This window comes from Equus quagga, chromosome 16 (genome assembly GCF_021613505.1).
Source record: "Equus quagga isolate Etosha38 chromosome 16, UCLA_HA_Equagga_1.0, whole genome shotgun sequence".
Classification (NCBI taxonomy): domain Eukaryota; kingdom Metazoa; phylum Chordata; class Mammalia; order Perissodactyla; family Equidae; genus Equus; species Equus quagga.
The window spans coordinates 52,720,913-52,733,730 of record NC_060282.1 but is presented as its reverse complement, the minus strand read 5'-3'; positions in this window follow the sequence as shown (position 1 = coordinate 52,733,730).

Genomic DNA, 12,818 nt, shown 5'->3' with positions numbered 1-12,818 from the left:
TCAGTACCAAGGAGAGGGAGTAATTGGTGTTTCATTGACCCCAAAGGTGTGTGTTTTCATGCCCATATCTTTGACATCACTCGATCTGTCTCCACACACACCCATTCTCATCTTGAGGAAGGCACTTTGCTTTAGCTATTCCTTAATTTTCTTAAGCAGCATCTGTTTTTGTTCTGGATCCACATTTCATAAGGTAAGAACCCTGTCTTTCCAAATCTGCCCCGAGATTACCCGTCTTCACTTAGCGAATGAAAAAAATAGTTCAAAATTACATGTAGGGAAAGTCTTCTGATCTGAAAATTTGAAGTGCTAGAAGTCGGATTTTGCGAGTTTGTTGTGGGTGAGCAGCGAGCATATTTCCCTCGGGTGGTTCAGCAACAACATTTCTGTCCCGTCATCTAGTCAGGGAGGAATGGCATATTGTGGTTTCCAAAACTGAAACTGCATATGCTGCACCCAAACTTGCTCAATTTGGGAAGCTCACAAGTAGGCTTGCCTTTGATTTTTTTCTTCCCCTGAGTTTCTCTTTTGGCCAAAGGGAAATTGCTTCTGTGCCATTCAAAATACTTGAACTTATCTGCAACCCAGAAGAGAGAAGTAGCCAGTGAAGGCCCTTTTCAGCAATTCATTGACATGTGGGGTGGGGGTAGAAGGAGCAATAAGGTCACCAACAGTTTTGCTGTCTTTTTTTTTTTTCTGGAGAAAAGAATTGATGTTGAAAAATAAAAAGAAGCTCATAAGAGAAAATGCTGGTGGATTTTCTGATGTGTCTGGAGCCTCTCAGGTAAGCTTGTTAAGGTGTTCTTTGATCAATCTTCTTTTGATTACTGACAATCAAATCTTGCAAAAAGTCAGCTTGTTCCTTCTATATGTGGTATAATGTGATAGCTATATAAGATTCTGTGAAAGAGATAGGGCCAGAGAGAGGTAGCATTTGGGGAAAGTACAGAAAGGAAAAAAATAATTTAATGGTAAGGATGTCTTAGAGGTGATCAAAAGTTTGTGAGAAAATATATTCATCTAGATTTCTCTGGAACTTGATGACCGGAATGGCTTAAAGTAAAACAACCAACTGAAAAGAAGTAGGATTGCTAGTTGGCTGCCATGGGCCAGGGCTGCTTTAGACTCTGGGGAAACCTCAAGAAACTTAAAATACAGGGTGTCTGTCTTCCTGGGGCTTCTGGTCCAGCAGAAGAGTTTACGTGTGTAGCTCAAGTAATTGATGTGTTGAAGAAACACTATTCCTGACAGCACCAAATACAGCGCACGTTTCCCTCATTGTTCTTGTGAGCTTTATTCACTGGGGCCGATGTCCTTGACTTCTGGATAAAAACTGACAGGTCCCCTGGCTCTTCTGCCCATTCTCAGATGATGCAAAAGATCCCCTGCTCAATATAAGTCACAGAAAGAATCTCATTTCAGCACTTAAAATGTCTTGTCCCATGCAGCAGTCAAAAATTAACCTTAACTTAGCTACACTTCATTCCGCCTCCCCCTAGGGTCTGCCTGCAGCCAGACTGAGGAGTCTTTCTGTTCTCCACTTCCTCTGCTCCCTCCCCATTTCACTAACCCCTGCCACCATTGTAAGATGTGTGTGTATGTGTGTGTGTGTGTGTGTTGGGGGGTATGCAAGGAGAGGTAAAAGCATCAGCCTTTCCTTTCTGGCTGGCTGTGTCCTGTTTTCTGCTCTGGCAGATGGTTTGAGCAAACTCTCTTGATGATGGACTTTTGAGAGCATTGAGTTTTTGGACTCCTGGCAGCAAGACTCCTTATTCTTGGAGTTCCCTTGATCCCTGGTGGATGCATTTAACTTCCTTCATGTTGTCCTGGATGCCTCTTCCTCAGCCCTGGTTATCCCATGGTTCCCTCCAGCCACTTCCTGTCTGGGTTTGTCTTCCCTCTAAGGTCCTAGGAACTCTCATTTGTCCTCCCTGCCCCCAACTCAGCTGGTGCAGCCCTTGCCCTGAGCATCCCTGCGCTCCAGCTCTGCCCCAAAGCTGTTTGTCAGCTCCTTTGTCATCCCAGATAGATCCTGGGATAGACCCCGGTGCACAGTTGGCTTGAGCTTTTTGGGGCCAGCTCCTATCTCCCAGCTGCAGAGATCTTGTCCGGAAACCCCCCTCCACCCGAACTTATGGCTGGAAGGTAGCGTTCCCCACCCCTGGCCCCCACAAAGGCAGTGGGGACCACGGGAGAGTGCAGAGGAGGTCTTTCTCTGGCCTTCTGTCTCTAATCTTTTCTAATATTCTTAATCCGGCCCAGTAGTTCCTGGGCTACTTCCTGTGCACATCTGTGTGGTGGTGGCCATAGGGGGTAAGTTTCACATGAGTCTGGGTATTGGAGCCTCAGCTGGACCAAGAGAGAAAGACCTCTGTTCTAACATCCTTTACCCTTATGTTCCCGGTGCTACAGTCGCACTTTGCCTGCGTTATCTCACTTACTCCTCAAACCTAATGCAACAGGTACAATCACTATGATCAAAAAACAAAAAGAAACTGAACTCCAAGTGGTTTAAGTAACTTGCACAGGAGAGGCAGCAGCTCGGTAATTCAGTCAGGCCTCAAACTCAGGCCCATTCTGTTAGTAACCGTGGCCTCAGGATGAATGAGCCTGGAGGAGAGGGCGGCCTCCTGATAGAAATTTTGGGCAAACAAGCAAAGAAACTTGGGGTGAGAAAGGGAAAACCTCCTTCCCCCACTTTCTTTACTCCCACTTGTCTGTGCGGTCTGCGCCCACTGTTTACAACAGACCCTTGTAGGGAGCAGGGGACGGGGGGGCTGTGCCACTCGGCGCCAGCCCCGCGCCCAGCACCGGACCGCGGGAGATGTGACTGTGGCTCGGGACATGGGCCCGCTTGTTCGCTCACTCTCAGTGAAAAGAGTTTTGAAATGAGTTCTGAATAGACAGCATTTTCTTTGTGCGGTTGGTAAATAACACAGAGCAAAGTTAGCAAGTTGCTGCGCTTCTGCATTCTGATTCTATGGAAGCTTTTTGTAGGGAGAAGGGCAGGATGTTTTTAACAGAATGTGACCTCACTGGAATACTAGAGGTAAGGAGAAAAAAATTATTGAGATAACTAAATATTTTACATTGGGGAAAACATAGCTTTTAATAAAGCTACGTGAAGAGAGAAGATTTCTCCATACTACACAAAAACCAATGACTCGTAGAGTTTCAGAAGGTGCTTTTCACGTTGGTTTGTCATTCGCTTAGATTTGATTAAAAAATCAATGATTTTCTTATGATAATTTTCACGTGCACATTTTTTTTCTCCTTTAGAAAGCAATAAAATTTCTGAATGGGGCAATGTGGAGAAATCCTAAGAGAAATAGCATAAGAGCATTTTGGAATATATCCCGGAAAAGATAACTTTCTACACATCTGGTAGAGATTCGCCAGGAAAAGGTAAGGAAAAAATATTGTAAAAAGTTGACTCAAGTTATTTCATTACATCACATTGAGTTGGACTTTGGGAGAAAAACACATCCCACTGATGCAAGATGGATGGAGGGGTTAGGAGGGCCCACCTTTGCCCCTCCCTCTTTCAGGCATGGGCATCGTAGCCCTGGGTCCACTGGGACAATCAGTGGTCACTGCGGGTTGTTTCTGATACCAGCTGGAGAGCTGTAGAGAACATGTGCATGGGGTGGGGGGACCTGACAGATTACGGTATTCACGGGCACTTCTGCTAAAATGTCAATGTGCTTAATACTGCAAATGCTCCTTGTACAGTATGGAATTTCTTTTAGGTTTATGTTGGCACTGGGACTGATTCATTTTCTATTTAGGATTCTTAAAAAAAATCACTTTTATGGTGCTCAGATGAGAAGTACATCTGTTGCTTACATATAATAAGCATCAAATATGAAGATATGTTGAATGCTGAAGCCATTTGTTTGTCGCTATAGGAGACCTGCAACATGTGAATGCTGTATGTCTCTTTTCTGGAAGACAGGTGCCGAGGAGTCAGACTTGATGGTTCTTCTCTTGAGCAATAAGGTTTTTTTTAATCATCAAATACTTTAGGTCTCTAAACAGGAACATCATTTAGAACTCGAACGGATACTTTGAATGCAGTTCAGAGGGACAAAGATTGCGTTGGTAACTGTGTAGTATTTGGGACGCTGGACGAGTTTGTTAACCAAAGCAGAGCTAACACTTTTATTTGTTGGTAGGTTTTATACACGTAATATTGGCACTATAACAAGATGGTCTTTCCAGAAGGCATGGAAATCAAGCTGTGCGTTCTTAGGACTGTATTAGTTTTATGCCTCATGACTGTGGATAAAGTAAAGAGGTTATAAGTCGAGCACGAGTTATATTGGAGCAAGCATTCCCACGGGAAGAGCTTCTGATTTTCAAACAATTGGTGGGGTATATTTGTTGTATACAACTTGAAATGTTGATCTTTCTAACTATTTCAGATAAATTGCCGTCAAGTGAATTGGAATGTGCCTTTAGATCCACTTAGAATGAGTAATACAAAAGAAGTTATTCTCCTGTAAGCCATGTTTACGCAGTTCAGATAAAAAATTATGACTTTCCTAATAAAATCATCCTAGACTAAATAAATTTAAAATAACACATTGTTTTTCTTACTGACTTTATAACCACACTTTTTAGGTGAAATAGTGTCATTTGTTTATGATTGTATAAGTTGTTATTCTCTGGGACAAGCTTTATCTCCAACCTGAAATAAAAATTCAAAGATGCTGAACTTTAAAAAAACTTTAATTATTTCTTAAACATTTAAAATTAAAATACATCTATCTGCATCACTACTTAAGAAACAAGGCCCCTTGAACAATGTTTTTATGGATTAGGGGAGCGCTGTGGGCTGGTGGAAATGACAGCAGTACTGGAGTGTTTCCTGACACCATTTACTGGAGATCACCAGCAGAGGGCGGCGCAGAGCGGTGAACTTAGAGGCATTTCCAAATTGATGTCTAAAACTCGAAAGTGAAAATATCTGTGTGAAAGTAGCACTTTTTGGACGGCATTCTCCACCGAAATTATAGATCTATAAAATAATTTTTTAAAAGTCCCAAACACGTGGATGCCTAAATAAGCCTCTTATAATAAAACTGTTGAGATTTGAGGACTAAACTTGATTTCCTTGTGGTCCTCAGAGGTGTTTGCACTGTGATTTTCCTTTTGACTTATTTTGTTACAAAAGACTATGTGAAGGCAAGTACCAGTAATGGGCACAAATCTTCATTAAAAAACTTTTCAGGGTGATTTTTCCATTGAAAAATATCGAAGAAATCATAAATTTAGATTCATAGAACAATCTACCAAACTTTAGCATTTGAAGCAAAATGCAGCTTAGAAAGGTTTCCGTTAAATCCATGTTTTCTTGGTGAAAAACCACAGTATGTTGTTTTACTTGTTAAATTTTTTTCTCCTGGAAAGTTACTATAAATATTTTATGTTCTATAAAAAAGCACATGTAATACTCAATATTTGACATACTTTTTACAGTGGAAATTGGGAAAGGAAAAGACATACTAGACTGGAACAGAACCCCAAAGGACTTAGAGGGACAGTTTTATGAAAACATGTTCTCTTTTGTTACAGAGTTATTATAAAAACCCCTGTTTAGGCGTCGGCCCGGTGGCTCAGAGGTTAAGTGTGCACGTTCTGCTTTGGCGGCCCGGGGTTCGCTGGTTTGGATCCCGGGTGAGGACATGGCACTGCTTGGCACGCCATACTGTGGTAGGCATCCCACATATAAAGTAGAGGAAGATGGGCACGGATGTTAGCTCAGGGCCAGTCTTCCTCAGTAAAAAGAGGAGGACTGGCAGCAGTTACCTCAGGGCTAATCTTCCTCAAAAGAAAAACACAAAAAAACAAAAAAAAAAACCCAGTTTAATGGTCTGTGCATAAATGTTTAGGGAATCTAAATGTCTTTATACTGAATTTTCTGTAATCTGAAAGTTAGCATTTAAGATTATCATTCTTATAGGCTAATAAGAATTATAAAACACTTTTCTCTTTTCAAAAGTTCATGAGACATAACAAATTGCAACCACTTTTACAAGCCAAGTGTCCCTCTTATGCCACTAGCTTTCTTGGATTTACCTTCTAAATGACTTTGGCTCATATTGACTTCAAATATTTGACATATCAAGCTTTGTTGTCTTCAGAGGTTTCCCAGGCAACTGCAACAATTCATCTGGTTCCAGTCAACAGTGCCCTTGAACTCTCAGCTCACTTTACTTCTTGGTCTGAGTAATGTGTGTAGCGAAAGGAAAAACGCCAAAGACTTCATGTAATAGGCTGATGTGAATGGTTTGGTGAAGAGATGGATGGATTTCACACACATAAATATTCACTTGGATGTTAAGACTTCAGCTGACTGCCGGCAGGTTCACTTCTTTAAGCTCTCATTTTAATTTGAGAGAAATACTACAACCAACACCCTGTGTTCTGGGTTCTGCTTCACTCCTCCTCACAGTTCTTGGAAGACTCCTGAGAGTAGAGCCCCAAACTCTTACCCTAAGTGCAGGTTGCTGGCCCACCAGGGAGCCACCACCTGAGTCTCTGAGTGGTGCTTCAGGCTCCCAGCTGACTCATACCCACTGACCTTTGAGAGTCACTGTCTTAGCTCTTATTTCACTTTTAATCCATCGTGAACCATGAGTAGAGTCTTGTTCCACTGTGCTTGTTGCCACACCCAAATAGGTCCTGAAGAGCAGAGAGGAAGGGAGAAATTACAGTCACTGATCCTATGGTCTGTAAAACGTTCCTCTGTTTACCAATGCTTACATCTTGTGTTTTGTTTAAAATAAAATATTTTACCTCATCTAGGCAGTTAGAATGCCATTTTTTTCTTTACCTTGGCTCTTGTCCTCACAGCTGATTGACTAGTGACTGAATTGATTGACAATAAGGTGATATAATATATAGTCTGCCAACACCGCTAGTGGAACTCTTTAAATGGGAGCAGATTGCTGTCTAAGTATGTGCTTCGGCAGAAGTCTCTCTATTGGCTCCACGTTGAATCCAGAGTCTAGAGAGCTGCAACAATTAATCATCTGTTGTCTATATCCAGCCATCAACGCAGAGCTCACCACCCCTCCCCCACTCACCATTCCTTTCGCTCTGTGTTTGCTATATTTTGTTTTGTTCCATACACTCACTGGGGAATGAGCGTCCCATAGAAACATGTCTAAGTAAGCAGATTTTTAAAGATCTACTTTTTTTGGTCTATAACAAATTTTAGCAAGGATATATATATATAAATATTAATATAAAAGTATATAATATAAGTATACATATATGTGTGTGAATATATATACATACATATATATATGCATATATATATAGTTACTTTAGCTACTAGCCCTTCTACCAGCTCCAACTGACATCATGATTATCACTTTGAATAATCCTTGGCTTGTTAAAATTAATGTAGGTAAATGTAATTTTATAGTAGGAAATGTAGTTTTCAGGGTGTGAAATAATGGTAATCAATTTGAATAAATATTTGCTATTTGTTTTCATAAAAGTTTAAATCCTCAAAAAGAGAACTGTGACCAGAATAGGAATATAGCAGGATCAGTGAAACAGGTGGCATGAGTCATATCACTGGCTTTTAATTAAAAAGGATGCTGTGGATGTTGGCGTGGACTGGACCGCACATAGGCAGTTTTAGAATTTCTTAAGCTGAAATCCAGCTTGAGAGTTCTTAATGAGAGTGCACTTATTTTAATTTATAATCTCTCTGTGCTTTGATGAGCAGTAGTGACACAGTGTTGATACCTAAATGACAATTTAAAAAATTCAGAGGTATATGAATCCTCAGACTGGGACAGTTTTTCCCGAGCCAAAGGATTTTTGTGTAAAGCTAATATGTATAATAGAGAATCAGTCTTTCACTGTACAGTTTTGTCATCATATTTCAATAACTGAATGAATATTCTGAATTAATAAGCATAACGTTTGTATAAGCTAAAGACTAGTCTAAGCTCTGCATTCATTGATGGGAACCTTAAGCAAATGTTTCTTTTCATCAGCTTGTTCAAAAGGCATAAACAGAATTATGGTTCTGAGGCTATAATGTATCAACTGGTTAAAATAGTAACTGGATTTGGAAAGGTACCTTAAAGTTATGGGGTGCATGTTGTTTTGAGTACTTGGAAGATCCTGAAGAAACTGGTTTTTTGATATGTATATATTTATACTTTGTATCTAACAGAAAACAGTCCAAGCATTAAGGCATATCAGTAGGAATTTTTGAGTTTAGTTTTGTTTTTAACTAAGGCTTTGGTTAGAAATTAAACCTAAGATGATATTCATATCTTTCTTTCTTTTTGGTGGGGAAGATTGCCTCTGAGATAACATCTGTTGCCAATCGTCTTCTTCTTGCTTGAGGAAGATTGTCACTGAGTTAACACCTGTGCCAATCTTCCTCTATTTTGTATGTGGGAGGCTTCTACAGCATGGCTTGATGAGCAGTGTGTAGGTCTGCACTTGTGATCCAAACCTGTGAACCCCGGGCTGCTGCAGCTGAGTATGAAAACTTAACCACTATGCCACCGGGCTGGCCCCCTTGATGTTCATACCTTGCTAAAAAATATAGAAAAGTGATAGAAATATCACAGGATGAGTTAGTTTTAAAGTTCTCAAAATGCTAAGAGGGACAGTGAGGGAAAAAGAAATTGGCTTTGTGTGCCATCTTTTCTCACAACTCTGCTTGGCGTCCTCTGTTAAGCTTAGTTGATGAAACAGAATGATGAGTTTTAGGGATCATACCTGGGACATCTTCCTTTCCTCCTTCTTTCTGCATCCCTCACATCACCTACTCTTTATCTCATAAATCTTAGGATGTTTTGAAACCAGAGAAGGAGCCATAGCAATATTTGCTCCTTGGGCTTGCAAATACCTAAATCCTTTCATTTCTGTGATGCCTGTCATTCAGCAAAAATTCATGCACTTTTATCTGTCAGGCATTGGTCTCATTCAAATGTATTTCATTTAATTCTATCAAGAGCCCTTAGAGGTTATGATTATCTCCATTGTACAGGTGATGAAAGTGAGACTTTTAGAGAAGAAAAGTCTTTCAAGATCATGAAGCTAGTAAGTGCAGGAGTTAGGATTTAACTCCCAAACCCGAGCTCCCCTTCCTTCTGCTGCAAAAACAGCCTGTCTCTGAAGAGGGCAGGCTTCAGTCCTGACACTTCAGGACTTTGTATTCTGAGACAATTTCAAACGCGGAAAAAGCTTCAGTACAAAAGTTGTAAGTATAAAGATTTCCTGAATATCCTTCACCAAGATTTCCCCATTTATTTTTTTTACTAAATTTGCTTTCTCTTTCTCTCTTTCTGTATTTATGTGTACACACACACACACACATGCAATTACATTTTATTTTTTTCATGAAACATTTGTGATAAGATGTTGTAATAAGATCTAGACATGATACCCTTTTCCTGCTAAATAGCATAGCATATATTTCTAAACACATGGACATTATCTTACCTTCCCACGATGCAAGATCAAAATCATGAAGTTAAAAGTGATACCATCCATAGACTTTACTCAGATTTTGCCAGTTATCCCAATAATGTTCATTAGAACAAAAACATAAAAACAAACATTGTCCAGGATGCAATCTGGATTGTGTATTGTATCTAATTGTCATGTGCCTTGGGTCTCTTTTAATTAGGAACATTTCCTCAGCCTTTATCTCTCATGTCTGACATGTTTGAAGAGTAGAGGCTGGTTATTTTGTAAAATGTACCTCAGTCTGGGTTTGTCTGATGTTTCCTCGTGGTTTGATTCAAGTTGTCCATTTTGGGCAGGAACACCACAGAAGTGATATTGTGCTCTTCTCGGTGTTTTATGTCAGGAGGCGAGGTAAGGTGGTATCTGTCAAAGTTCTTCACAGCAGAGTTGCTGTTTTTCCCTTTTAAAGTATTAATACCTCATGGGGAGATATTTTGACACTAGGTAAAGATTCTGTCTCTTATCTGATTTTTCTCTCACTAGTTTTAACATCTATTGATGATTCTTGCCTGGATCAGTTATCATGATGATAGTTGGCCAGATGGTGGTACTTATCTTTTTTGAGTTTCTCTCTTCAGCAATTTACTATTAGTCTAGAGGGACACAGTATCTCTAGTACTCAGTCTCTGCTTCGATGTGTGGTTTTACTATTAGTCAAGGCTCACACACAATGCCTACAATTCTTATCTCATTCAAGCTCCACAACATTTCCGTTAGGTGGATATTGTTATGTCCTCCATGTTTTTTAGATGAGGAAACTGAGTAGCGAAAAAAGAGTTGGCTACATTTTAAGGAAGAAAATATTAAAAATAGATCTTTAAAATATTATTGGGGATTTCTCAGTAAGATAATAGAATGAAGTATAAATAGTACAAAAAAGAAGTAAAAAAAGAAAAACTAGAAGGAATCATATACAACATTGCACCAAGATTTTTTTCTTTCTTTCTTTTTTCTTTGGTGAGGAAGATTGGCCCTGAGCAACATCTGTTGCCAATCTTCCTCCCCTTGCCTGAGGAAGATTGTCACTGAGCCAACATCTGTGCCAATCCTCCTCCACTTTGTATGTGGATACCACCCCAGCATGGCCCAATGAGTGGTGTGCAGGTCTGTGCCCGGGATCTGAACTCACAAACCCTGGGCTGCTGAAGCAGAGTGTGTGAACCCAACCACCACATCACTGGGCTGACCCCTGTGCCATGATTTTTAAACTTTGAAAGTCAAGACCAGAGAAAGAGACAAAATTCTACCTTACCATAACATTTGAGCAAGGTGAGGTCGTGAATGAAAACCTGAAAAATCTTATTATTATTGCCCAGGTTGGGCAGAAGACTTAAAGAGTGTACGAACACCAATGGAAAGATGTGGAAAACTCGTGAGAACTGGACTCAGTGTTTTTTCAATGCTGAAAAGAAACATAGAAAGGGAAGACAGGAAGATTAGAATCACCCAAAGCTAATCTTTATCTTAGCAAATAATAGGGATTTAGCAGAATGGAAGATAAAAGAGAAAAGAACACACAATTCTTCAGGTAGCAGGAGACCCAAGGGATGGAGGACAGGAAGATCCCCAGGGGAGGTCCTTCTCCCTCGCGATAGACTAATAACTCAGCGCCTCAACCCGCGCATTTTCCTGTCTTGTTTCTGCACTGATGAGGAAGGTCCTGGGCAGAAAGGCTTAAATGGGGTAAGTGAATGCCAGAGTGGATTGTGTGTCTTCAGCCTCCACTGAACTGTGGGAAAGATCCAGTGTGCCTCTCAGGATGTAGGTTGAATGCCGATGCAGGATTTTAAGTGCAGAATCCTGGTTCACTAGCCACACATGTGCAATACCTGAGGGACGGCTCCTTCTAACCCCTCTCTGATACTGTCAAGTGAAACAAAAATACTAGAATAGGAAATAACGATCTTCCAAACCCAGGAGCAGATGAACAGGATCAGAGATGGTGGGGCATTATGGTGAGTAAAGGAGAATTTATCCAAACTGTCTTAAAAAGACAAAAGGTCTTGAAAAAACTGCACAGGTTAAATAAGTGTACAATGAAAGGATATGCTGTGGTAACCATGAAAAACGTTACAAAAATGATAAAAGGAAAGAGAGAATGAGATAGTTCGAGAAGGAGAGGGAAGAAGTGTGAAATGGAATATACCATGTAAGAGATGTGGTATTCCTGAAATCCATTCTGGGGGATTTCTGGGCAAAGATGGTGGGTTGTAGATGTAAACCTATTTTTGCTTCTCCAAAATCTCCTAGAAATAATGAGAATTTTAAAAATTTTAGAAGCTAGAACATACAAAATTTAAAATTTTGGAAGCTAGGATATGGGTGGATGAAAGGTAGGTGATACAACAGGCTCCCCCTGAACCTTTCTTCTAAACCAATAGGTGAAAAATTGAGAACTAATCTAATTTATAGAGCAAAATCCCCTAAAGTCTCAGAAGTTGGGAGTACCCGGTAATTTTAGAAGTGGAGAGTGAAGGGGGCAGCTAAAAGAAGAAGGGCTGATTGCAAGTCCATATGAAGAAAGAGAGCGAGATCTCCCATAGCCCCTCCTCCACACCGTGCAGCCTGCAGACTAACCTGTCACTGGGGCAGAGGACTGAGATCTATGTTTTGGAGTCGGTAATTCAAGGGACCATTTCTACTGAAGGACCCGAGCCACATCTGAGTTTATACACACCGAAATCAAGTAGATCAAGTGACCATTCATGTTCTGGAGGCCGTGACTCCCGTTCGCACCATGTTCCCTCACTAACCTCCTACAATACTGGCAGCCAGCTCCTTAACATCCAGAAAAGTCTTAGAAACATTTTTGCTGGGATTTGGACCAGCCAGAGAAGAAAGGTCCTGAAGATACTGACAGTGGAAGACCAGGTTCCCTTGCAGTTCACACCTAACCAGCCCCACTGACATGCTCAGGGCCCCACTCAGCCCTCACCACCCTGGCTGTTAAATATCAGCAGCTAACCAGGGACCAGAGACATGAGGAAAGCCGCTAAGCTTAAATAGCAAAGAGAGCAAGCAACTTGGAGGAACTGGAAATAATAAAGAGGAAGAAAGCTTAAAAAGCATAGACTATTATTAATGTTTCCGAAGTGATATAATCATGAAACAAGACATTTGGAGAACAAAGGAACTCTTGGAAATAATAAACATGATAGCAAAAGGAAAACTCTCACGCAAGGGGAAGTGGGACAGAAGGGAAGTTGGAGTGAAAGAGATTGTGATCTTAATCAATTTTGGTTAAACTATCTTATTTTTTCAAATTTTACAAAAACCATGTGAACCTATCACCAGGACCTTTCCCAGGG